The sequence below is a fragment of the Oncorhynchus gorbuscha genome, linkage group LG25 (genome assembly GCF_021184085.1).
Source record: "Oncorhynchus gorbuscha isolate QuinsamMale2020 ecotype Even-year linkage group LG25, OgorEven_v1.0, whole genome shotgun sequence".
NCBI lineage: Eukaryota > Metazoa > Chordata > Actinopteri > Salmoniformes > Salmonidae > Oncorhynchus > Oncorhynchus gorbuscha.
In genome coordinates, this window is record NC_060197.1 from 35,033,667 (window position 1) to 35,059,511 (window position 25,845).

The window sequence follows — 25,845 nt, forward strand, 5'->3', positions numbered from 1 at the left end:
GTTCTCTAATTTGTGTCTGGGAGTAGCTAGCCAACATTAGCCAGTTAGCTCGAGTGCTTGACTAGCGTTGAGGTCAGAACACTCGGATCAACCCTACTCCTCGGCCAGAGTGTCCAGTGTGCGTTCTGAATTTACCAACGGGCAATCTGCAAAGCTCTGAATTTAAGAACGCCCAGAGCGCACTCTCTGGCACTCCAGATTAAATTTACGAACACACCTGGAATGTATTTTTTGTCATGTCATTTGAGTTGAATCATATGATCGCAGCCGATATTGATGGGTACACTTCCTTCTTTTACTTCCTGCTTTGCTGCTATTAAAATACATTTAACATTTCAACCTTCTGAGCTCACCCCCCCACCCAATAACAAAGCTGTCTGAACAAGCAAGACGGTAGGTTCTAAACAGTCAAAGCTGAGATGTATTTTTTCCCATTAATTGAAGTCAAAGTTTGTTCAATGAATTAGCATGGACATTCTGTACCTAAGTACATTTTGGTGAGAGTTGACACGTTCTTAAGAGGAAAGTCAACATCTACATAAATGGTTATGCTTTAACATGGTCAATGACGGTAATGGTGTTGACCGCTCACTCCCAACCCGGATCAACCGCAATGCCAACCACCTGTTAATCACAATGACCACAGGTGGTAAAAAATAAACAAAATTCAAGGCTCAGATGAAGAGTTCAGAGTTCCTTAGTGCTGGTGGTGATGGTATTGTTCTCGTGCACACTACAGTGTTAGTACAGAGTATTCCTTGGTTGAGAGTTTAGCGACGATGCACTACAACTGTCTCTTGGCTTCACAGTTGGGGAAGTTATCCATCTCTTAGTACTGCGGGGCGATTTTCACCAGCCTGGGAAAGGAGACAAGTAAACATATTAGTCATGACGTGTGTGTGTGTGTGTGTGAGTGAGTGAGTGAGTGAGTGAGTGAGTGAGTGAGTGAGTGAGTGAGTGAGTGAGTGAGTGAGTGAGTGAGTGAGTGAGTGAGTGAAGGCTTTCACACACAGATTGCCGCAGACACTTCATCCGACACATAAATGTGCAAGCACACACAGACAGATGAACAAACACCCACGTAATCCAACAATGTGCACACGGTCTCTCTCTCTCTCTCACTCACACACACACACACACACACACACACACACACACACACACACACACACACACACACACACACACACACACACACACACACACACACACACACACACACACACACACACACACACACACACAAGGAGCAAGCTGACTGCTTGTCTAGAGGAATATCGGAGCAGGCGGGTTGACTGCAGGCAAGCACATAGACACACACCTAGCAGTATATAGGAGAGGACTGACTATAGGCCTGCACACTCACTAGACAAGATGGATATAGGGCTAGGCAGCCAGTAAGCTGCTGACAGCGTACACATATTTTACAGAAAGGTGCAGTCAAATGCTTGTTTCCAACAGTGCAGTATACCTAACAATGCAAACAATGTTTTCTAAATACCACTCTGGTTTGATGTCGGTGCAGGTGCGGATGTAGTTCTTGGTGGTCAGCACAAACTCATTGTATATCGCACACAGGACTGGTGCAGCTGGACCACCTGGTTGTCCTTCACCATCAGGTACTGGCCCGTGTGCTCCAAATGGGCTACCTGGTAGACACACAGACAGACAAGAAAAAGTAGGCTAGATATTAGCCAGACAGGGCACACAAGACAAACTACAGTACATGTCAAAATCAATTCCACAGACCTGTATTATCAAAATCAAACCCATACAGTATCACAAAGTCCATACGCTTTTAACACGTTTCCTGACCCAGCGCTCCCCTTATGTAGGTTTGTTTTCTAGCCTGAAGTGATGCAACAATCGAACAGTTATTACCATGTAGGTTACTTGATGCCAAATGGGACTAGTACGGTTGAACAACACTGACCTCATGGAATGTAGTGCCTACCTTAATGTACAATGAACACAATCAATTCCACAGAAAAGGGGCAGGGAAGCGGCAACTCTGGGCATTGGCGATTTAAACTTCGCCAAGTTAAGAGGGCGGTGAGTTTTCTTGTTTCCTTTCGTGGTACTTTAATATGCAGACGACGGCTGTTGCGATTAACCAGGGCAATCAGTCTCAATAAAGACCTCTCCGAACAAAGAGGTGCGTTCAAACGCCCCTAAACTGCAACATGAGCTACAAATTTGTCTTTGTGATAAAGGTTAACGTTGACAAATATTTAAATATTAATGTCGTAATTCAACTTGTCAGGTCGCATGTTTTCAGGTTCCCTCCGGAAATGGACTTTCAACAAAATGTCATTTATTTTCCCTGAGTGGGCAGCAAATTGACTTCTTATTATGTGTTTAACTGGTAGCGCCTGTGTGTGCACACCTAGGGGAGGCTATCCATTACAATAAGTATCTTGACTTGTTGTGTTTCAACGACTGACATGCATTTTTTTTGCAGGCTGACACCGATTTAAAAATAAAGAAATTGGGGGGGCATCAAGGAGGCCGATGTTGGTCTGATATTTTATGCCGATATTCAATATCATTACATTAGAACATTTTGATAAGTTGATCCAGAGATTAATACATTTTTTAATACATCAAATGTAACTTTGTCTTACCTAATCTAACAACATAATGGTAATATTTAGATTTCAATGGTAAATCTCTATTGATAGACACTGTACATCCTGATTTACCAAGTTTAGGGAAAGTATTCAGACCCCCTTAACTTTTTCCACATTTTTGTTATGTTACAAAATAGCTTTTTCCCTCAATCTACACACAATACCCCATAATGACATAGCAAAAACAGGTTTTAAAATGTTTTGCTAATTTATTAAAAATAAAACTCATGTCACATTTACATAAGCATTTCGACTCTTTATTCAGTACTTTGTTGAAGCACCTTTGGCAGCGATTACAGCCTCGAGTCTTCTTGGGAATGTGGCTACAAGCTTGGCACACCTGTGTTTGGGGAGTTTCTCCAAATCTTCTCTGCAGATCCTCTCAAGCTCTGTCAGGTTGTTTGGGGAGCGTTGCGGCACAGCTATTTTCAGGGCTCTCCAGAGATGTTTGATCGTGTTCAAGTCCGGGCTCTGGCTGGGCCACTCATTGGACATTTGGAAACTTGTCCCGTAGGCCACTCCTGCATAGTCGTGGCTGTGTGCTCAGGGTCATTGTGCTGTTGGAAGGTGAACCTTTGCCCCGGTCTGAGGCCCTGAGCGCTCTGGAGCTAGCTCTCTGTACTTTGCTCCGTTCATTTTTCCCTTGATCTTGACTAGTCTCCCAGTCCCTACTGCTGAAGAACATCCCCACAGCATTATGCTACCACCACCATACTTCACCGTAGGTGTAACCGATGTGAAATGGCTAGCTAGTTAGCGGTGGTGCGTGCTAATAGTGTTTTAATCGGTGACATCACTCGCTCTGAGACCCAGAAGTAGTTGTTCCGGCTTTTGTGGCGCAATGGTTAATGATGCTTTGTGGGTGTCAGTTGTTGATGTGTGCAGAGGGTCCCTGGTTCGAGCCCAGGTAGGGGCGAGGAGAGGGACGGAAGCTATACTGCTACAGAGGGATAGAGCCAGGTTTCCTCCAGACTTGATGCTTGGCATTCAGGCCAAGGAGTTCAATCTTTCATCAGACCAGATAATCTACACTACGTTTCTCATGGTTTGAGAGTCTTTATGTGCCTTTAGGCGAACTCCAAGTGGGTTGTCATGTGCCTTACTGAGGAGTGGCATCTGTCTGGCCACTACCATAAAGGCCTGATTGGTGGGATGCTGCAGAGATGGTTGTTCTCCCATCTCCACAGATTAACTCTAGAGCTTTGTCAGAGTGACCATCAGGCACTTGGTCACCACCCTGACTAAGGCTCTTCTCCCCCGATTGCTCAGTTTGGCCGGGCGGCCAACTCTAGGAAGAGTCTTGGTGGTTCCGAACTTATTCCATTTAAGAATGATGCAGGCCAGTTTTCTTGGACCCTCAATGCTGCAGAAATGTTTTGGCACCCTTTCCCAGATCTGTGCCTCGACACAATCCTGTCTCAGAACTCAACGAACAATTCCTTCAACCTTATGGCTTGGTTTTTGCTCTGACATTCACTGTCAACTGTGGGACCTTTATAGACAGGTGTGTGACTTAACAAATCATGTCCAATCATTCACCATAGGTGGACTCTAATCAAGGTGTAGATACATCTCAAAGATGATCAATGGAAACAGGATGCATCTGAGCTCAATTTTGAGTCTCATAGCAAAGGGCCTGAATACTTATGTAAATAAGATTTCATTTTTAATAGATTTGCAGAAATTTCTAAACCCGTTTTTGATTTGTCAATATGGGATATTGTGTGCATATTGCTTTAAGACTGTGTCATGACGTTGCCTTCTTTGGGTGTGGCGAACCCCACCCCCCACCCCCTCTCTGCCTCCCCCTTTCCTCCTTCAACTAGGCTGCTGTGGTCAGAGAGACGTCGTAAATTCCTGATGATCTCCTCATGGACACACAGTATAGAGAGAGTACATTTTCATAGAGCACAAAGGAATTTCTTCCACCTCACAGAACTTGAGGTACGAACAAATTTCGCGTTCCGGAGAAAGTATAAAAGATCGGTGAAGAATCCAGCTACGAAATGGTCCGTTTGTTACAACTTGGGGAAGCTCATAGGAGACGGTGTGGCCACATTACCATAACGCTGTTTATATAATAGCCTCAGATATGAGGTTTACATCTAATTGTTGTATAAGATCCAATTTGTAAGTCGCTCTGGATAAGAGCGTCTGCTAAATGACTTAAATGTAAATGTAATGAATGAGTGAGTATGATACTGTTTACACAATTTTAAAATGTGATGTTGGACTGTTTTAATGAAGTAAAACTCAAAAAGGGAATTGGAGTTAACTAAATCAGAGGACCACCCTTGAGCCCAATTAGGGTCAGGCACCCTGGGACAGCCCCTTTTCTGTAATTCCGAATAAAACCCAACTTTGAGAAATGATCACCAGACCATGTTTTTCTCCATTAGGAGAGGACAAAGGTTGTAGACCATTGCTGAATCTTTTAACCATACCACGTGGTTAAACTCTAAGACTATCGATACCGACAGAATAAGAACAAGTCTTTGATATTAATTACTAGTCTGCAGCTAGGAATTCGGTATCATTGAACACGAAGAACAACAACTGCCGACACATCCATTCTATAACGAAAATAATGAATGTCACTCTGAACTAACCACTATAACCATGACATAGAGAGAGGGAGAGAGACGGACAATTCTACAAAATAAACAAATTTTTCACCAGCGATCAAAACACACTGAGCATAAATATATATATATATTGATTGCAATTGTTCCCGAATGAGTGAGCGTTCATGTGCAAATGATTAGCATTTCAATTGTTATAATTATCACTTTGTAGTGACTTCTTCGTCGACCCCCACTTCCCCTTTTGTCTAACAAGCCACCATAGCCCACTAGGGCACATTCTCATATCATTTCTTGTAACCATATTTACTGTTTGTTTATGCATTTCTGTGAATGACTTAGTTAGTAATAAATAAATGATTTAAGACAATTGATGTATGGATGACTCATAGTGAAGACTGGGTTTGTGCAGATAACCAACTGTTTTACGACGTTTGGAATGAGACTAACGTGAGGTAAAGTAAATAATTCATTAATTTGAATACTAATTGATCAGATAAAATATCTGAAAAAAGTTATTTTAGGAAATTATAACTTTATCTGAATATTTTTCCTTGGTGCCCGACTTCCTAGTTAATTACAGTTACATGATTAATCAGTTGATTGCGTAATACTAATTACAGAGAATCTTTGATAACTATAAGTCTTCAATTTAATGACAGTAAAGACACAACAACTGGTTGCAGACATCACTCTCAAGACACTCAAGACACATGCAACGGTTTGTCAAGAAAGTGAGCTACCAGTCATGGAACCCAGTTAACGTTTTTGCAGCCAATCAGCATACTTTGCGTTATGGTTTGCATTAAACAAAAGGTTTTAGGGTGACGTGATAAGCTAGCTAGAAAAGTTACCTTTCTGGGACTGAATGTAACCTATTTAACTTACTTCATACTGGATGCAAATACATAAAAATGGTATCCATGAGTTCATCTGACTCTGTGGAATTTTGGCAATAAAGCCCTTTATCTACTTCCCAAGTATCCGGTATCTTGTTTTGTTAAGTGCTATAGCCTGTATATGAGCATTTTTGTTTTTCACGTAACAGTCAATTTAATGAACACTTGTGGTGTGTTATTATTCAGCTGTGCATAAGCTTAACTAGTCGCACCGGCTAGTTTATTAGATTCACTACACCATTCACGAAAATTGATCACTTATACAGTCAGTGAGTCGTGTGGACATGGCTTGCTATATAAAGCTGGCAGACAGGCATCGAGGCATTCAGTTACAGTTCGATTGAACATTAAAATGGACAAAAAGAGTGACCTAAGTGACTGAGCGTGGTTTGATCGTCGGGACAATTTGAGGAGTGGAACATGACATCGAGTTCAGTTTACTTGGGTGGCCTGCGCAGTCCCCAGACCTCAACCCAATAGAGCTGGGATGAGATGGAACAGGCTGTTCACAGCATGAATGTACCGCTGTCCAATCTGCAGCAACTACATGATGCCATCCTGTCAGCATGGACCAACATCCCTGTGGAAAGTTTCCGACACCTTGTTAAATGCCCTGAATAACTCCGGCTGTTCTGGAGGCAAAGGGGGGGACTGACCCGGTACCTAGACAGGTGTACCCAATAAACTGAGTGTGTATCTAACAGGATGCAGTCTCCAGCCAGAGGTTCCTCATCAACTTGCAACAGTTTGTGACAAGAGGCAAGGGCACTCATACTACAAGTTGTCGAAAGCATTCCACAGGGATATTGGCCCATGTTGACTCCAATGCTTCCCACAGTTGTCAAGTTGGCTGGATGTCCTTTGGGGTGTGGACCATTCTTGATACAAAGGAAACTGTTGAACGTGAAAAAACCCAGCAGCTTTGCAGTTCTCGACACACTCAAACCAGTGTGCCTAGCACCTATTATAACCATTCAAAGGAACTTCAATCTTTTGTCTTGTCCATTCACTCTCTGAATGGCACACAAAGAATCCATGTCTCAATTGTCTTAAGGCTTAAAAATCCTTATTGACAGACAGGTGTCTCCTCCCCTTCATCTACACTGATTTGAAGTGGATTTAACTCGTGACATCAACAAAGGATCCTAGCTTTCACCTGGATTCACTTGGTCAGTCTGCAATGGAAATCACGTGTTTTGCACACTCATTGACTAGGGCTGTGTTCGAATATCCACACTAACATAGTACATACTTTATTTTTTTTCACCTTTGTTTAACCAGGTAGGCAAGTTGAGAACAAGTTCTCACTTACAATTGCGACCTGGCCAAGATAAAGCAAAGCAGCTCGACACATACAACGACACAGAGTTACACATGGAGTAAAACAAACATACAGTCAATAATACAGTATAAACAAGTCTATATACAATGTGAGCAAATGAGGTGAGATAAGGGAAGTAAAGGCAAAAAAGGCCATGGTGGCAAAGTAAATAGAATATAGCAAGTAAAACACTGGAATGGTAGATTTGCAGTGGAATAATGTGCAAAGTAGAAATAAAAATAATGGGGTGCAAAGGAGCAAAATAAATAAATACAGTAGGGGAAGAGGTAGTTGTTTGGGATAAATTATAGATGGGCTATGTACAGGTGCAGTAATCTATGAGCTGCTCTGACAGCTGGTGCTTAAAGCTAGTGAGGGAGATAAGTGTTTCCAGTTTCAGAGATTTTTGTAGTTTGTTCCAGTCATTGGCAGCAGAGAACTGGAAGGAGAGGCGGCCAAAGGAAGAATTGGTTTTAGGGGTGACCAGAGAGATATATCTGCTGGAACGCGTGCTACAGGTGGGAGATGCTATGGTGACCAGTGAGCTGAGATAAGGAGGGACTTTACCTAGCAGGGTCTTGTAGATGACATGGAGCCAATGGGTTTGGCGAAGAGTATGAAGCGAGGGCCAGCCAGCGAGAGCGTACAGGTCGCAATGGTGGGTAGTATATGGGGCTTTGGTGACAAAACGGATTGCACTGTGATAGACTGCATCCAATTTGTTGAGTAGGATATTGGAGGCTATTTTATAAATGACATCGCCAAAGTCGAGGATTGGTAGGATGGTCAGTTTTACAAGGGTATGTTTGGCAGCGTGAGTGAAGGATGCTTTGTTGCGAAATAGGAAGCCAATTCTAGATTTAACTTTGGATTGGAGATGTTTGATGTGGGTCTAGAAGGAGAGTTTACAGTCTAACCAGACACCTTGGTATTTGTAGTTGTCCACGTATTCTAAGTCAGAGCCGTCCAGAGTAGTGATGTTGGACAGAGGGGCAGGTGAAGGCAGCGATCGGTTGAAGAGCATGCATTTAGTTTTACTTGTATTTAAGAGCAATTGGGGGCCACGGAAGGAGAGTTGTATGGCATTGAAGCTTGCCTGGAGGGTTGTTAACACAGTGTCCAAAGAAGGGCCAGAAGTATACAGAATGGTGTCATCTGCGTAGAGGTGGATCAGAGACTCACCAGCAGCAAGAGCGACATCATTGATGTATACAGAGAAGAGAGTCGGTCCAAGAATTGAACCCTGTGGCACCCCCATAGACTGCCAGAGGTCCGGACAGCAGACCCTCCGATTTGACACACTGAACTCTATCAGAGAATGAGTTTATACAGTATCTACTATGTACTATCAGTTCATTTTAGTATATTGTACACAAACTATCCATTCAGTTGAGCATACTAGCGCTATGCTTGTCTACCGGAACTTGATTCTGTTGCTATGCAACCTCTTGTGAGCATAACAAATTACTAGCTAGGCATTTTTGTGTTCATAAATTCAATCTTGAGTGTCAGAGTGTGATCTGGGCATTCTTAAATTCAGAGCTTTGTCAGATTGTCCATTCGTAAATTCTGAGTGTTTCCCCTCTCAGAGCGTTCATTGTGCACACTGGCCGAAGGAGTAGGGTTGAGCCGAGCATTCTGACCATCACAACTGCACTGAAGTCAAGCACACAAGCTAACTGGCTAGCTACTTTCAGACACAAATGAGAAAATACCTCACTTTGACCATTTTACTCTCCATAGCAGACCTGATTAGGCTGTTTCCACATTATCCAGAGCGTTGGTCACTGTAACTGTGCTGCTGGCAACAATTGAATTACTATTTTTTTTGCTGACGTTTAGTGACACCGGCCATATTAAACGGGTGTTGAGCATTTGTTCATCAGTTATTCTGTGCTCTGGCACACTCAGACGAGAGTGCTTTGAAATCGGAGTAGATAGCCAGAGAAAATTTATGTTCATTGAACACACAACAACTATACCACTGAGCTAAGAATGACATGAATAATCAAGTCAATAAACGTTGGATAGCTAGTTAGATGGCATATAGTTAATATACTGGCAAGTTCAATGTATTAGTAGCCAACTAACGAGGTAGCTAGCTAACATACCAGTAGTACCTACTGCTGTAATGATATGCTATGCGGTTTGTAAGGATAGCGTAACCAACACATTGTCAGCCAAAGTGCTGTGTTGATTGGGAACATAATGGCACCGTCGAGCATGATGACACATACTGAGACAGAACCCTCTGGGCACTTTCTCTGTTTGGCCGGTGAGCACTGACCTGCATGAAGAATCCGGCGGGGCAGGTTGAAGAGGTCCATGATCCGGGACAGCTGCTGGTGCACGTTGTCAGCGACCGGTAGTTCACAAAGTTCTCGTAGCACCACTGCGCAAACTCGTGGTCTGTGAGAGTCGAGAGATTTATGTTAGGTGACATTAAGGTTGGTTTACCGGAGACAGATTTAGTCTAGTCCTGGGTTACAAAGCATGCTTGATGGACATTTTAGTGAAGGACACATACTCTGTTTGAAGGTGTGATTCACGTTGAGGAGGGTCAGGTGATTTCCATCAATGTGGGTGAACCTTATCTTTGACTTCTCGGCCGCCTTCCTAGCCTCCGTGGGTCACACACGAAACACTGTGGGACTAAACGAGGTTGGTATGAACTCCAACACAGCCACCCATAGGTATGATTGAATCAATTCCCATAGAGAGGAACAAGGTCAGAGAGCACTTCACAGGGAATACAGGTGCATATTGGAACAGGAGGTGAAGGGAGGTGGGAGAGTTGGGATAGTGTGAAGGAACCCCCCCCCCCCCAAAAAAAGTATATTTACTCAGTTGTTGGCAAAAGGACATCCATGAATCTAGCCTGCATCTGACTCAAAGTCTTTAAGCGGTGGTGCAGAAAGAGACCAAAGGCAAAGTGTCCTCCTAACCACTCAATCTGCGCCTGAGCAGTTAAGAGAGGGAAAACCCTGATCTTGCACCCAAGCGGAAAAGCACTCGTCCATCAAGATTGCATCAAACACCTCCCGCCCTCCCACAACTTGCTAGGAGCCGCCTCACGTCAAAGCATGCTCCGTCATGGACTTAACCGGTGAAAGCTGAGTGTTTAACGAACCCCTGCACTTGGTTGCCTGTGCGATGCTAGGCCTAGGTTCCACTGCTGACTCAGTAGTGAACTCAGCAGAAAACTGGTTCACTGAAACACCCGTTATAAATGTGTGGTGTGTCCAAACAGCTAGCTAGTTAAATTCCCTTTCCCCCCATTCAAACGTAGCGGATTAATCTCAATGAGGAGCATTCTACTTTGGCAAGCCTAAAGTGCAATTACTGCCAGAGCACATTGGTCCTGCTGAGACTAGCCTATAAACTCATTAATTTACTGTAGACACAAATGTTTCCTGCCTGACAAATATTAACTGACTGATACCTCTAGCTCCTTTTGCTATCCCTCTTTTCAATATAGTGCCTTGCAAAAGTATTGGCCTTGGCGTTTTTCCTATTTTGTTGCATTACAGCCTGTAATTTAAATCGATTTTTATTTGGATTTAATGTCATGGACATACACAAAATAGTCCAAATTGGTGAAATGAAATGGGGAAAAATTACATGATTTTAAAAAATAAATTAAAAAACAGAAAAGTGGTGTGTACATATGTATTCACCCCCTTTGCTAAGAAGCCCCTAAATAAGATCTGGTGCAACCAATTACCTTAAGAAGTCCCATAATTAGTTAAAGTCCACCTGTGTGCAATCTAAGTGTCACATGATCTCAGTGTATATATATACACATGTTCTGAAAGGTCCCAGATGCTGCAACACCACTAAGAAAGGGGAATCACCAAGCAAGCGGCACCATGAAGACCAAGGAGCTCTCCAAACAGGTCAGGGACAAAGTTGTGGAGAAGTACAGATCAGGGTTGGGTTATAAAAAATATCCAAAACTTTAAACATCCCACGGAGCACCATTAAATCTGTTATTAAAAATGGAAAGAATATGGCACCACAACAAACCTGCCAAGAGAGGCGCCGCCCACCAAAACTCACGGACCAGGCAAGGGGGGCATTTAATCAGAGATGCAACAAAGAGACCAAAGATAACCCTGAAGGAGCTGGAAAAACCCAAAGGACCACTTTAAGCCGTACACTCCACAGAGCTAGGCTTTACGGAACAGTGGACAGAAAAAAGCCATTGCTTAGAGAAACAAATAAGCAAACACGTTTGGTGTTCGCCAAAAGGCATGTGGGAGACTCCCCAACCATATGGAAGAAGGTACTGAGATGAGACTAAAATGTAGCTTTTTGGCCATCAAGGAAAACGCTATGTCTGGCACAAACCCAACACATCACCCTGAGAACACCATCCGTACAGTGAACCATGGTGGTGGCAGCATCATGCTGTGGGGATGTTTTTCATTGGCAGGGACTGGAAACTGGTCAGAATTGATGGATGGCGCTAAATACAGGGAAATCCTTGAGGGAAACCTGTTTCAGTCTTCCAGAGATTTGAGACTGGGACGGAGGTTCACCTTCCAGCAGGACAATGACCCTAAGCATGCTGCTAAAGCAACACTTGAGTGGTTTAAGGGGAAACATTTAAATGTCTTGGAATGGCCTAATCAAAGCCCAGACCTCAATCCAGTTGAGAATCTGTGGTATGACAAATATTGCAGTGCAACAGCAGGAACGCATCCAACTTGAAGGAGCTGGAGCAGTTTTGCCTTGAATGGGCAAAAATCCCAGTGGCTTGATGTGCCAAGTTTATAGAGACATATCACAAGAGACTTGCAGCTGTAATTGCTGCAAAAGGTGGCTCTACAAAGTCTTTTTTGTCTTGTTTATTTCACAAATATTTAGCATCTTCAAAGTGTTAGGCATGTTATGTAAATCAAATGATACAAACTCCCAAACTATTTTCATTCCAGGTTGAAAGGCAACAAAATAGGAAAAATGCCAAAGGGGGTGAATACTTTCGCAAGGCACTGTACATCACTGCGCCCAGTGGGGTCGTGGGCGAACCTTCATGCCCTCTCCCATCTACATGCAGGGAGCAAAGACTAGTCTGTCTGTAGTAGGCAGATCTAAAGCACCATGAGATTACATTTGCTGTCAGCCGCAGTCAAATCACATTCATCAACATCGTTACTGAGATTACACCTCCTTTAAACCGCTCTTGTTGGTCTCAGTGCTAGAGAGATGGTATTGCTACACTGACAAAGAGGCATGGTTTTCCGATCTTTCCCGGACAAATATATGTTTTTCTAATGAAACAGCTGGTGTGAAATGGACCAGCTCTAGACACCATACAAACAAATTGAGTGTCAACAAATGTTGTTTGCAAACCTAAGCACATCAAAATATTAGGTTTCAGGAGAAGTTCATTACTAATTATCTAAATATCTCATTATCTCCAAAAATTGTCTGGTCAAATAGACTAAACAAGAAAGGGGTCAAGGTTGAAAGGGAGAATCATCTGGATAACTAAGGGGAAAAGTAGCAACAGGTGCAGTTCACTGAATCTATATTTTGTGGGGGATGGAGGGCAAATTTGCCATGAATATACAACTTTTCACAAGACAGCGTATCGCTTACAATAGTGACGGATGGAGGCTTGTGATTGGCATAGCACACTTTTCTCCCTGACCATTACCTGACAGCATGGCTGTGATGGACAGGATCTCGTTGGAGCAGTTGAATACATTTTGAAATTGGAGAGAAAACAAGGAAGAATAAGGGATGGCAGAGAAGGTACAGGAGAACAGAAGGAAAGCACCTCTGTGTGTGTATATGATGGCCGTTACCCTGGATGCCAATTTTGTAACCGTGGCGGGGAGGCTCATTTTTAATCCTCCGCTCCCCCGATTCAAAACAACTAATGCAATTACAGGGGAACCCTTAACTTAATGCATCAACACAAGGCTCCCAATGTTTGGTTAAAAGATTTTTCCCCAAGATGCAATTATTGACCTTTGGCTCGGGAGAATTGAAGCCTAATGACCAGTTGCATGTTAACTGAAAATTAGCTTCAGCTGAGGGCCGTGTTGTTCCCTTTCATCTCTTTCAAATAAGGAAGAAAAAAGCCTCTTTCAAAATGCAAGGGGGTATATTCTTATGATGAACAAATATCGATTTGGGGCATCAACCCTACTTTTTATACTAAAGGTGAGAGCTAGCTGCATCACTGGGCACAGACGTCAATTCGACGTTGGTTCAATTTAATTGCTTTTGTCAGGTAAGAACAAATTCTTATTTACAAACCCGGACGATGCTGGGCCAATTGTGCGCCGCCCTATGGGACTCCCAATCACAGCCGGATGTAATGCAGCCTGGATTCGAACCAGGCCTCTTGCAGTGAGATGCAGTGTCTTAGACCACTGCGTCACTCGGGAGCCAATGTGAGTTTAATGATGTTGATTCAACCATGTTGATGCCAGTGTGTTACTACACCAATGGCTTGTGGCTCACCCACTCCTTGTCGACGAAAATCCGATTTTACAGGAAATGCAATCTATGGCTCACCTCATCAGAAAGAAACTATTGACCGCCTCAATACACAAGAATCCAATATATTAACCAAGGGCCAAATCAATGTTACTAAAGGCTAAAAGGTACATTAAACTCACATAGGCTTTGAAATGTACTACTCTGCAAATGTCACAAAGCAAATGAATCCCACCCAGGGCTGGTCCTTCCTGTAAATCGCTACTGATTTCTCTTAGATTTTCCATATGGGTTCACGCCACGGTACTTATTGAGTGTGGCGCGAGGCAGGTCAACAGAGAAATAGACAGGCCGTTTATGTGCTCCCTGGTTGCAACGGAGATTCTAAATTCCACCCTAAGATTCAGGCCGAACTCCAATCTAGCCTAACACAGAACAAAGGCCAATGGCCTTCATGCCTGGGTTCTTTGATAACCCTTGATAATCCTAGCCCACTCCTAGGTATCAGCCTGCCTGTTCCGTTTCATGAAATACAGCCACAATGGACAGCAGCTCCATGACAATATTCCCACTTTGTCTTAATAACAGTAGCACAAACCCAAGTCATGATTAAATCCTTTTAATGTGCCCAAATGAATGACAAATTAAAACAAAAGGCTAATGTGAAGCATCCCCCACACCATTATCGAGCAACCAAGGTTTTCAATTGTCTCAAGGAAGCATTTCTTCTCTCAAGCCCTTTGTTGAGCAGACGCTTTGTTTTGTGTGTGTGTGTGTGTGTGTGTTCCCATTCCCATCCTAATGAAGCGAACACCTGGACAATCAAACAGGCTAAGGAGAAAAATATGTTCCAATCATGCCCCTCTACCTGGAGATCCAATTCCATGGCTCTCTTTAACCAGGTCCAGAGATTCACTTGGCTGAACCCACAACTCCGGCGTAGCCTTTCAGGGAGTGGTTCTTCTGCACCGCATGTCAAATTGACCTGTGTGCCAGCGAGATACAAAGGCTTTTCTTGGAGGAGAAGCTTTGCAGTGCGTTGGAGCGATGGCACAGCCTCCTCCGGCTCTTTATCTTTCTGTTCCAATCAGCTTGTGTACCCGGGGCGCTGAGCAGCTAGTTAGACAAACCCAGCGCCTCCACTGACAGCGTGTACAACTTCCATATATTCCATAATATAAACGCAATGTGGAAAGTGTTGGTTTCATGAGCTGAAATTTAAAAAATCCCAGACATTATCCAGATGCACAAAAAGGCTTATTTCTGAGGACTATGTGTGTCTGTAAAAAATCACTGATTGGCTGGGCCTGGCTCCCCAGTGGGTGGGCCTAAGCCCTCCAATAGCAAGTCATGTGAAATCAATAGATTAGGGCCTAATGAATTTATTTCAATTGACTGATTTTCTTTTATGAACTGTAAAGAGTTTTATGAACTCTGTAAAAAAAAAAAAAATTGTTGCGTTTTATATATATTTTTCAGTGTAGATGAATAAGGTCATCATTCCTTCCCCTCATTTCCAATTAGACTTAATGGTCAGGGCTTGAGTGGGCCGGCGGGGGGCTAAAGCTTGCATGCTGGGAGACGTATAGCGGTGGGTGAGGGGGGTGGGTGGCGGAGGTAGGGAGAGTAGGTCAGTCACGTTTCATTGGCGGAATATAAAGAGAAGGCAATAGCCAAGGTGATACCGGGGCTATTGATGTAACCAATTTCATTCTCAAAATGGCGTTTGCCGCAGCGGATGGGGAGAGATGGGTTTAATCTCGGAGGGGAGATGAAAACTGTATTAAGGTGGAGAGAGAGGGGGAGTGTGTGTGGGCTTAAGGCTAGGTAGAGAGAGGCCGAGGGAAGGTGGGTTCTCCTTGGGGAGAGTAAGAGAACACACGGCGCATTGGCTCTAGGGCTGCTGGGAAGGGAAGGAAGTTAGTGGCCTGGCTTAGTGTCTCTCGAGTGTGACATTGGGATGAGACAAAGTGCCTCTGTGTGTTCTGTCCAGGCTCCGGCCCAGTACGGATGAACTGGGGGAGCGCTTGGAGAAGCGGTAGCCCAAACACACTGACCGACCAGCCACAAACTACACCATGTACCCACAAAGCGGATAGAAACAGACTTCTTTTGACAGTGGAGTTTAACCACCTATTCTGACAAAAGAGCAAAGAACCACAAGGTCCAATCCCACCATTCTGCTCAACTTTCAAGACTTATAAATTATTATTTATTTATTATTATCTTCTCCAGAATGTGATTTTTTGTTGTTGTTGTTGTAAGATTTAAGCTCTCAAGTGACCTAGCTGATCCAGATTGGGTGTCATACATCAAACATCTACAGCTAAACAAAAGGTTCTGTGGACATCAGAGCAACAGTTTCTACCGGTCTATGTCTGTTCATTGGACCTTAACAGATGGTTCTGTGATCAGTGAGACAAATTCACCATGATGTTATTTATCAAAGCCCACAATATACAACTTCGGGTCCAATTCAATCAATCTCCGTAACAGGGTTTCCAGGATGAGTCAAGAGCATTCGCCTTTTTTTTCTGTGAAAGAAATGCATGTTTGGCTTTGTGATTTGCACTGTGAAACAAACTGTCAGCAACGTATACAATCACACTGAATACACACACAATGCACAGCAAGAATGTTCATTTAGTGTCGACTGAGATTGACTGGATAGGGCCCCTAGTATCACAAAAACAAAATGGATCCCTTTAGTCTAAATGCAATATAAGACCTCTTACCTGGTGGGTCCATAAAGTCGAAATGTACCAAGTCGTCGGTACCTAGCCTCTTGAGCTGCAGCACGACCGAATCCAGGTTGGACCTCAAAATATCTGGATACATTTTGTCCCGTCATAGAGTAAGAAGCGGGGAAACCGGAGGGGAGGGGTTCAAATCAAAACGAATTAGTCAGGGTGCCGATTATCTCGTACGTCAAAGTGAACAGAAAATGGAAGTCTGGGGCTGTTTTGAAGGGCTATTTAACTTGTTTTCAAATCCCTCTGCCAGTCGGTGTGACGTGAAAGAATTACCCTGTTAAAGTGGAGGACTGGGTCTTTCACGTGTTCATTTGTCACAGGGGGGGGGGGGGGGGGTCCGTGTCACTGGCGCAGGTTATTAAAAAAGGCTGTGGGTGATTGGTGGGGAAACCAGTTCTCAGAGTGAAAAGGGCTGAAAAAAGAAAAAGGCGACTTTTAGTTCTGGGTGGAAATACTGGATAACTGGGAATGGAGATATTTCTATGTACATAGGCTTTTTCTCTGTATAGCCTAGAGGTACAAGTGCACTACGCTTATATGAATCACGGATGTGAGTCAGCGATAAATTAAAACTCTGGAAATAATGTATGATGTAGGTATGGCTAAACCACCGGATATTAGCATTCCTATGCCCTACGCTTTGAAGAATCAATCGGTTGTAGACATCAATTCAGGTTCGTGCCACGACGAACCTGCATCTCAGTCTTGTAGGCCTTCTCTGTGTTGGGCCGATGCTTTGCTGATGGCTGTCACCAGGAGGGATTCCACTCCGATATGAGGATTATACACCTGGCAGAAACAGCATGGCAGACAGGTGCGGCATAGACTGAATTCAAATCACTCTTTCATAAACAAACACAGGTAGGGAGGGTAGCAGAAATCTGGGAACTTTTTAAAAGTTCCCTGGTTTAACAGAAATCCTGGTTGGATAATTCCAGATTTTCTGCTTATTCCCTCCTGATTCGAGGAATTCTCCAACAGGGATTTTGGGGGAAACCAGGGAATCTTTTTGCAACCCAAAACACAGGTACACTAACATCTAGAAACGGGATGCGGCATAGGGAGCATCAAGGTTACGAGGTGGAAAAATAGACCAGCTTTTGTGTGCAGGATACAGGGGGATTTGAGTTTCACACACGAACACACATTCCCAAATCACACACGCACAAACACGTGCGCACACACACACACACACACACACACACACACACACACACACACACACACACACACACACACAATCCGCCGGGTGCATATATCAACTCTGATTGAGCCACATGTATGACTTGGCTCCGTGCTGGAGAAATGTCAGCGGAATTAATAACTGGCTTCTCTATCTCTGCCGCTGTCAGGTGCAGCGCTGCTCTGTTTATCTGGGGATTTTCAGGCAACAAAGACAGACGATCGGAGGAGATTAGGCTGGGGAGGGTGGATGGAGAGGGGGGGGGGGGCAAATCCGAGATCAATAACAAACACCACGCCGTCGATGGTCAGGGAAGTCTCTGTGATGTTTGTCGACACCACGTCCTGCGGAAATGAGCACAGCTGGGTGTAGTCAGTCGTTAGGGGAGGGGTTGTGGAAGAGAGAGTGTAACATGGGTTGAGGCCCTGCAATGTAATGGCACTATTCACTCATACAGTATCTTATAAGATGGAGAGAGCAAAAACATTTTTTAATAAAAGGAAGAAGGATCATTTGTGGCCCGATACATCCTTTAGTGGATAGGTGACTTGAAGCACTGCTCAACACTCACGAGACACTACACTTCCGTAACGAGCATGCTGCAACATCCGAATGAATTAAGTCCTGCAGATACAGCTGTGGTCTATCGCGGGCTCACTGTTTAATAGATCCAACAGGAGAGTACCGTAACAGTTGCTGCAATCAAGTCGAATGAGGCGTCTGCAAACTGTGGCAGGCTGCCTCGCCGCGGAGTGTCCCTTCCGCATGCATTAGCGCTGCCCGTTTTTGAGGGGGTGCCGCTGTCGACTCGCAGCATGTTACCCGTCTCCACGAGATGTCATCCTCTCTCTTCTAAAAAGCCCTTCCCACAGGTTTTCGAAATTAGAACAAATCATTTATGTAATAGTTCCTTTTCCAGCAGGTGGTCTGCATTTAAAGTGCAGTCCTTTCAGAATCACTGTGTGCGTTCATCCTCCGTGATGATAGTTTGACAAGACTGGAGGAATTTGTTTTAGGTGAAAAAAATGAAAGGAAATTCAATTCTGCCTCGCTTGTGAGTAACCGTGCCTGTCGACTTCGACAAACAAAGCAAAACACGCGGGTGATTCATGCGCCCCAAGGTGCAGGCATCGTGTGTCAGCGCGAGAGCGCCCACCAAATTAAAATCCCTGACAGAGGAGTGCTCCAAACCCACCCCGAAATAGGAGTTAAGTTGCATTGAAATTAATAAGCTTGGAGGATTGCTGCAATTATGTTTTGAGTCACAATAAAAATGAGTCACGACAAATGAGGCTCTAAACTAGAGCAGGTGATGCGAGCAGAGGGTTTGTTTTCAACTGCCTCAAAGACGAGGAGGAGACTTGTTTCCTGCATCTTTTCCTATGAATCACCATTTCCGATTATAATTTTGGAAACATTACGACTGGGTTTGCCAGTAGTTATGAAAGTAGCACTCACAAGCCAAAAGTGGTCCCTGTACCTCGTCACATAATGTGCAGATGTGTGCACCACGTTCTCTCGGTCTGTCTCTCTCTTGGTCTCTCTCTCTCTCTCTCTCTTGCCCTGCAACCTCATTGGATAACACTGGGCAGGCCTCTCGCTAGCTGTCACTCAAATGCGAGGGGCTGAAGCTCATTGGCTAGAACTCTAATTGCTAAGGGGCTGGCCCACGTCGGGGGAAATGTCAGGAAAATGGCCCGCACAGCTTCAAGAAAACAGTCTCTTTCAAACTAGGGATTTCGTGGCTAATTTAGGCACTTCTGCTCATAGATTACACATGTACGAACTACGCATTGACACATTGTGGGAGGTGGGAGGTTTAAAAAAAGACTTTCTTAGTTGCCAAAGTACCAGAGCATGTCTTTAAGAGAGATTCACCAGAGGCAGCACATAGTAATACAGAGCTGAGAATAAGAAAAAAGCCACTCCTCAGCTGTCAGAAAGGTGCATCGGTCGATCAAAGCATCATGGCCGGCTGCAACATTCATTCATTCTCAAATGTAATAGGGCCTAGACAAATACTGCATAAGGGATGAGAGAGGGGGAAAAAACTGAAATTAAAAGCTGTTTGGGTTGTGGGAGCGACGTGAGCCGCGAAGCTGCTGTGGAGTCGCGCTTCTCCCAGTCCCATATCTTTTTCTATTACAATTATCCCCTGTAGCAAGGCTGTCTATGAGAAATGACAGCTGAATCAGAGCACCCGAAATAATAAAATGAGTCATATCACCCTATGGGTCTCTGTCAGCGTTTACACAAACGGGGGAGAGGGAGGAAGACAGATCTGCAGCTGCTCTCATGCGAGCCTTGACCGCCGCGGGGGGGGGGGGTCTCGTTATGTAACGGTGGAGCCTGATTGGCCCCAGAAAGCATCGGAGTGTGTTGTGCACCATGACACTGTCGGACAGTCTGGATCCTACTGTAGTGGGAACTTCCACTTCAATGTCTCAGCATAATGTAAAGGGGTGTTAATAAAACTGCCTCGTCACTGTCCCTTACATCTATAGAAAAGCAAGACCAATACAGCTGCAAGCACAGGAAAAATGCAAATGAAGGTAGGTATTTGTATTATATCTGTAAAAGCGTTGAACAGACACACTTCCTTGCAAAGGAAGGATAGGCGTGAAAAACCTTCTCCAAAGGACAAAAAAAGAGTATCCCTTTTCTCTAACAAAAGTGATAGTATTTTTCCTTGGGAAAATTTTTTTTTAAAAGAAATTCACACACACAAAATTCACAACTCTTGATCAAAACACTTCTCTGTGAGTCGTTGTCCATCGATACATGTCCAGAACAGATTCATAGCTCGGTTTCTATTGGCTGTCTAAAGCTGTGAGCCTCAAAAGACTTTTTAAAATCCTACCTTTTTAAGTGTGGATTTCTCTCCAGCCAGAAAATACCTGACTGTTTTTTAGTTATTAATGCCTTGGGAGTTTTATTTCTGCTCAGCCCTTGGCCTTGTGTAATTCTGCCGTCAGATGTAGAACCATTCTGTTTTGTATTCACGCTGAGGAGCCAGGCAGCAGTCAAAGACGGCCCATTTCAAACCTGTCAACAGGCAGCCTACTCAAGCCAACGGTCGCTTTGATTATAGGGCCGGGACGACACCAGTATCGCAGTATTTTTATTTTTCCATAGCAAAAATGAAAACACGAAGCAGACCAAACTCTTTGTTCCTTTGAAAACCTACTGTATGTAAAATATTGTATGCTATAGCTTGTATCGCGTTACTGGTAACGTCCCGGACCTAATTGATTTGTTTACACCTCCCTCTCAGGAGCGATGTACATCTTGATCTGAGTGAACACTAGAGGTGTCATCCAATAATATGTTTGAGTGGATCTCTTTGAACTAAGAGAGTCAATCACCTATTACAAATGTACAAATGTAAACGCTGAAGACCAAAGCCAATTGCTTGGCAAAGTGTTCAAGACATTAAGAATGCTCAGCCACACTCAGTGTCCCGTAGGTGTTTCTGGACCAAAGACGGCTAGCCTAGCAGATACAGGCAGCTTGGGCCATCGCTCAGAAAATGTCTGCCAACATTTTCCCCAAGAGGAACAGTTGGCAAGGAGCAGCTCATGTCCTGTTCAAAGGGAGCTGGGAAAGGTTCAATGGGGTGAGTCTTAGTAATGGGGGCAATATTATTTTTGGACCCAATATTATATCAATACTTTGACTCCAAGTAAAACATTTGTTTTTGCTAGGTAGCGTTGGCATGCGCCAGTCGGATATACCCGATGCTAAAATGCAGGTATTTGTCATCCTATAGCTTGTTTTCCATCTTTTTAAATAGCAGAGCCAACGTGTTTTCAGCACTTTTTTATTTATTTCCATGACTGATCAAAGCAAATTTTCTCATTCTCTCTCGCCTCTCTGCAGCAGACATGGTGATCAATATGTTTGGAACATTATCGCAATAAAATCACAGTATCGAATCGTACTACATATAGAATCGTGAGAATCACAATACATATCAAATCAAATCAAATCAAATTGTATTTGTCACATACACATGGTTAGCAGATGTTAAATGCGAGTGTAGCGAAATGCTTGTGCTTCTAGTTCCGACAATGCAGTGATAACCAGGCAATAACCCCTGGCGATTCCCAGGCAATAACCTGTATGTCAGGATTCAGCCAATGTCCTAGCAGCTGCCAGAGTAGCTAGCCTGCCTCCTCACATGTCATAAACATATAGGAGGGCCTCTCATTGACTGCATTGATTCAGAATGTGTCTGGAGGCTGGGACCCGTTACACAGCTGAGCGCAGGCCCGGCTCCTTCCTGTCTGTCTGCCGGCTGTATAGAGCTTTCCAGACTTTTCATCAGAGATATCATTAGAGCATCATCTCTGCACATTATTTCTGGGTTATTAACCTGCAGGGGGTGAGCACTGTGGCTAACACGGGCCATATTTCACGCCAACCCTCTGGGAGGAGCTGCCTGTTGACAAATAAAGCATTCCTCTGATTGGTAGAAATGGAGGGCACCTCGAACCATTTGGGCCCGGCCACATCAGAGGCTCACTGTTATGTTCAAGACCCTTGGCCAATCGAGCTTAGCGAGGGACCAGAATTGATGGTATTCATGAACCTGGCCATTGAGTGAAGGCAAGTCATATGGGGTTCAAGGATCGTTGTGACCAACAGGGTCATTCTAGCCTCAACTCCCTGTTTGTAATGTAGGGTTGAGACACCGACACCTCAAGCTCACCTCCTGAGACAACTGGGTTAAATGCAAAAGACACATTTCAGTTGAATGCATTCAGTTGTACAACTGACTAGGTATCCCCCTTTCCCTTCTCTCTTTGCGGCCAGGCAGACGGACAAGAAAAACAGGCTACGTGAGAGGTAGCATGCCATTCAGACACAGTCTGCAATCACCAGATAGGAGAGAGCTAGCACGTTGGGGAGAGGTCCAGTGTTAGGACTTCAGAGAATTGTTGGATGCAAATTTATAGCCGCTTACCGGTCCTCTCAACCACGCAAAACACCCTGTCACAATCTATCAAGATGTGGAGGTGACATCTGCTGGGACCAGGCGGTGTCCAAACAGCTCCCTGTGATACCCATGCCCCTCTTTCATGTCAACATCCCTTTGAACAGCGAGAGCAAACATGGGGATCATGTTTGAACTTTGGAAAAGATCCCCGGCCCGGCTTAGGCTAATCAAACTGTTGAGAATGTTGAGCCTCCTTTAAACACTCACTCACACACCACACACAGCGTTGGAGGAGAGAGATGAAATGCTGCCAGACTGGGAGAGAGAGGGAGGGAGGGAGGCCGGAGTGAGCAGTTCACCCGCCTCGTCACGTACCACAGGAAAAGAGGGGCCTGTCAAAACGCTGTGGATCAAACCACAGTGGTAAAAAGAAGGGTGAGGCAGCAGCCTGGCTTGACTAGGCATTAAACATTGTGAGAAAAAAAAATATATATATATATATATAAAAATAAAAAAACTCTCGGGCTGTGACTTCATTATTCCAAATAAGTCATCAATAATCTTTCTGGGCTCCATAGAGGCAGCACACGATGAGTCATTCATCAAATCCCTGTCAGATGTTGAGGCAAATGTTTGCAAATTTACTGGCGGTGTGACGGGATTTTGATATTCCGTCAGATTCCTTGCCAACGCCGTGGCCATCCAGGTGGTTCCACTGCTGTGATTATAGTGTGCCTGTTTGAACGCCGAGCTATAAACAAAACGCTGGACGCGTTTGTGGTCCGCATTAATAACAGAAACAGTACATTGCTGTGTGGGACCAGTTCAGGACAAGGGAACAAGAGGAGAGGAATGTTCACACATTCTATAGACAGGTTGGTTGTTTAGCAATAAAACCGACGCTTGTGCAACTACGGAGCAGAACCGACCAGGTTGGCTTAAATCAGTGTTTCCCAACGCCGATCCTCAAGTAACCCCAACAGTAAATGTTTTTATTGTGGCACCAGATAAGCACACCTGATTCTACTTCTCAACTAATCATCAGGCCCTTGACAAGTTGAATCATGTTTTCTTTTCTCCATGGCTACAACAAAAATGTGTTCTGTTGGGGATACTAGCTGACCGGAGTTGGGAAACGCTGGCTTATTTTGTTGACATGTCAACTATATTTAGTCTCTAAATGTTTATTGAAAACAAATACAGTTGAAGTCAGAAGTTTACATACACTTAGGTTGCAGTCATTAAAACAAATTTCTTGTTAACAAGCTATAGTTTTGGCAAGTCGGTTAGGACAAACCTGACTCCGTTACACCAGCTTTGTCAGGAGGAATGGGCCAAAATTCACCCAACTTATTGTGGGAAGGTTGTGGAAGGCTACCCGAAACATTTGACCCAAGTTAAACAATTTAAAGGCAATGCTACCGAATACTAATTTAGTGTAAGTAAACTTCTGACCCACTGGGAATGTGATGAAAGAAATAAAAGCTGGAATAAATCATTCTCTCTCCTATTATTCTGACATTTCGCATTCTTACAATAAAGTGGTGGTCCTAACTGACCTTAAACAGGGAATTTTTACTAGGATTAAATGTCAGGAATTGTGAAAAACCGAGCTTAAATGTATTTGGCTAAGGTGTATGTACACTTCCGACTTCAACTGTAAATTGGTAGATATTTTTGCCATATTAGCATAGACGTGACGGTCAAAACATCTCAAAACAGACATGGTATGAAGAAGATTTTTAAAAACTAGCTGAAATGAGTCACCTATGATTCCCCACATGGCAGCTTCTTGTCATTATTGCTAGCTAGCTATCTGGCCATCCAGAATCACAACAACAAGTAAAGGATGCACATTGTTTTCATGACGTTGTCCGCTAACCCATCTATTGTAGCTGAGCAATGTTTTTCCCCCCCCTGCTCTGGTAGAGCATGCTGCCTTACCCTGGCACTGAGAAGACCAGATGACTAAGCGCGAGAGAGGCTGTGCCAACCAATAGAGGGGAAGAGGTGCAAAGACAGTGGTGCCTTACGCGCGAAGGGCATGAGTAGTATCCACACCAGTTATAATTTAGAGCAGGGAATCGTATGCTGACAAAAGCAGCATATGGTGTGTGAGTCAGTCCTGCACCAAAGCTGGGAAAACAACAACTTTTTCTAACCCCCCAACCCTCTCCATATCCATCCACCCCTCCCAAACCTCTCCATATCCACCCCCCAACCCTCTCCATATCCACTCCATATCCACCCCCAACCCTCTCCATATCCATCCACCCCTCCCAAACCTCTCCATATCCATCCACCCCTCCCAAACCTCTCCATATCAATCCACCCCTCCCAACCTTCTCCATATCCATCCACACCTCCTCATAGCCACCCCCAACCCTCTCCATATCCACCCCCCAACCCTCTCCATATCCACCCCCAACCCTCTCCATATCCACCCCCAACCCTCTCCATACCCACCCCCAACCCTCTCCATATCCATCCACCCCTCTCCATAGCCACCCCCCAACCCTCTCCATACCCATCCCCCAACCCTCTCCATATCCAACCCCCAACCCTCTCCATACCCTGTCAAGTCTCTCTGCATCTCTCCATTTCTTGCTTTCTTTAGCCCTCTTGCTTTCTAAATCTCACTCTCTCCTTCTCTGAAAGGAAGCTATTGAGTTGCTGGGATGCTCTGTGCTTCTGAGGAGTGATTTGAGCACTGGCGGCATTTACCTTCCTCCCAATAGCTCCGTTGGGCTTGTGTGGGTGGGGTCGGCTCAAAGAACCTCTGCTGATGCTGGGGCTGCAGCGTCGAGTACAGCGGGATGATTTTGATGTCCCCCACATCGGGTCCCAGGTCGTGGATTTCCTGAAAGATGAAGCGGAACCATTCAAAAGGGGCAGGCAGGTGATGGAAGGCTGCCGAGCAGCAGCGTTTGGGCGCACAGTCAGTCACCTGGGGCTTGGTCTGAATAACACCAGGAGAGAATGGGGAGAAGAACGTCTGAAGAGTAGAGTAGAGGAGGGGAGGGGTAGAAAGGAGAAAGGGCCAGGGAGATGGTGGTTCCCGCCACAGTACATTTGTTCTGCCTAT

General features: G+C 44.4%; 1 pseudogene; it reads right to left on the reverse strand.

The window, feature by feature from the left end:
* Positions 1-443: 443 nt before the first annotated feature.
* Positions 444-25,845, reverse strand: part of LOC124013864 — a 38,828-nt pseudogene continuing 13,426 nt past the window's right edge.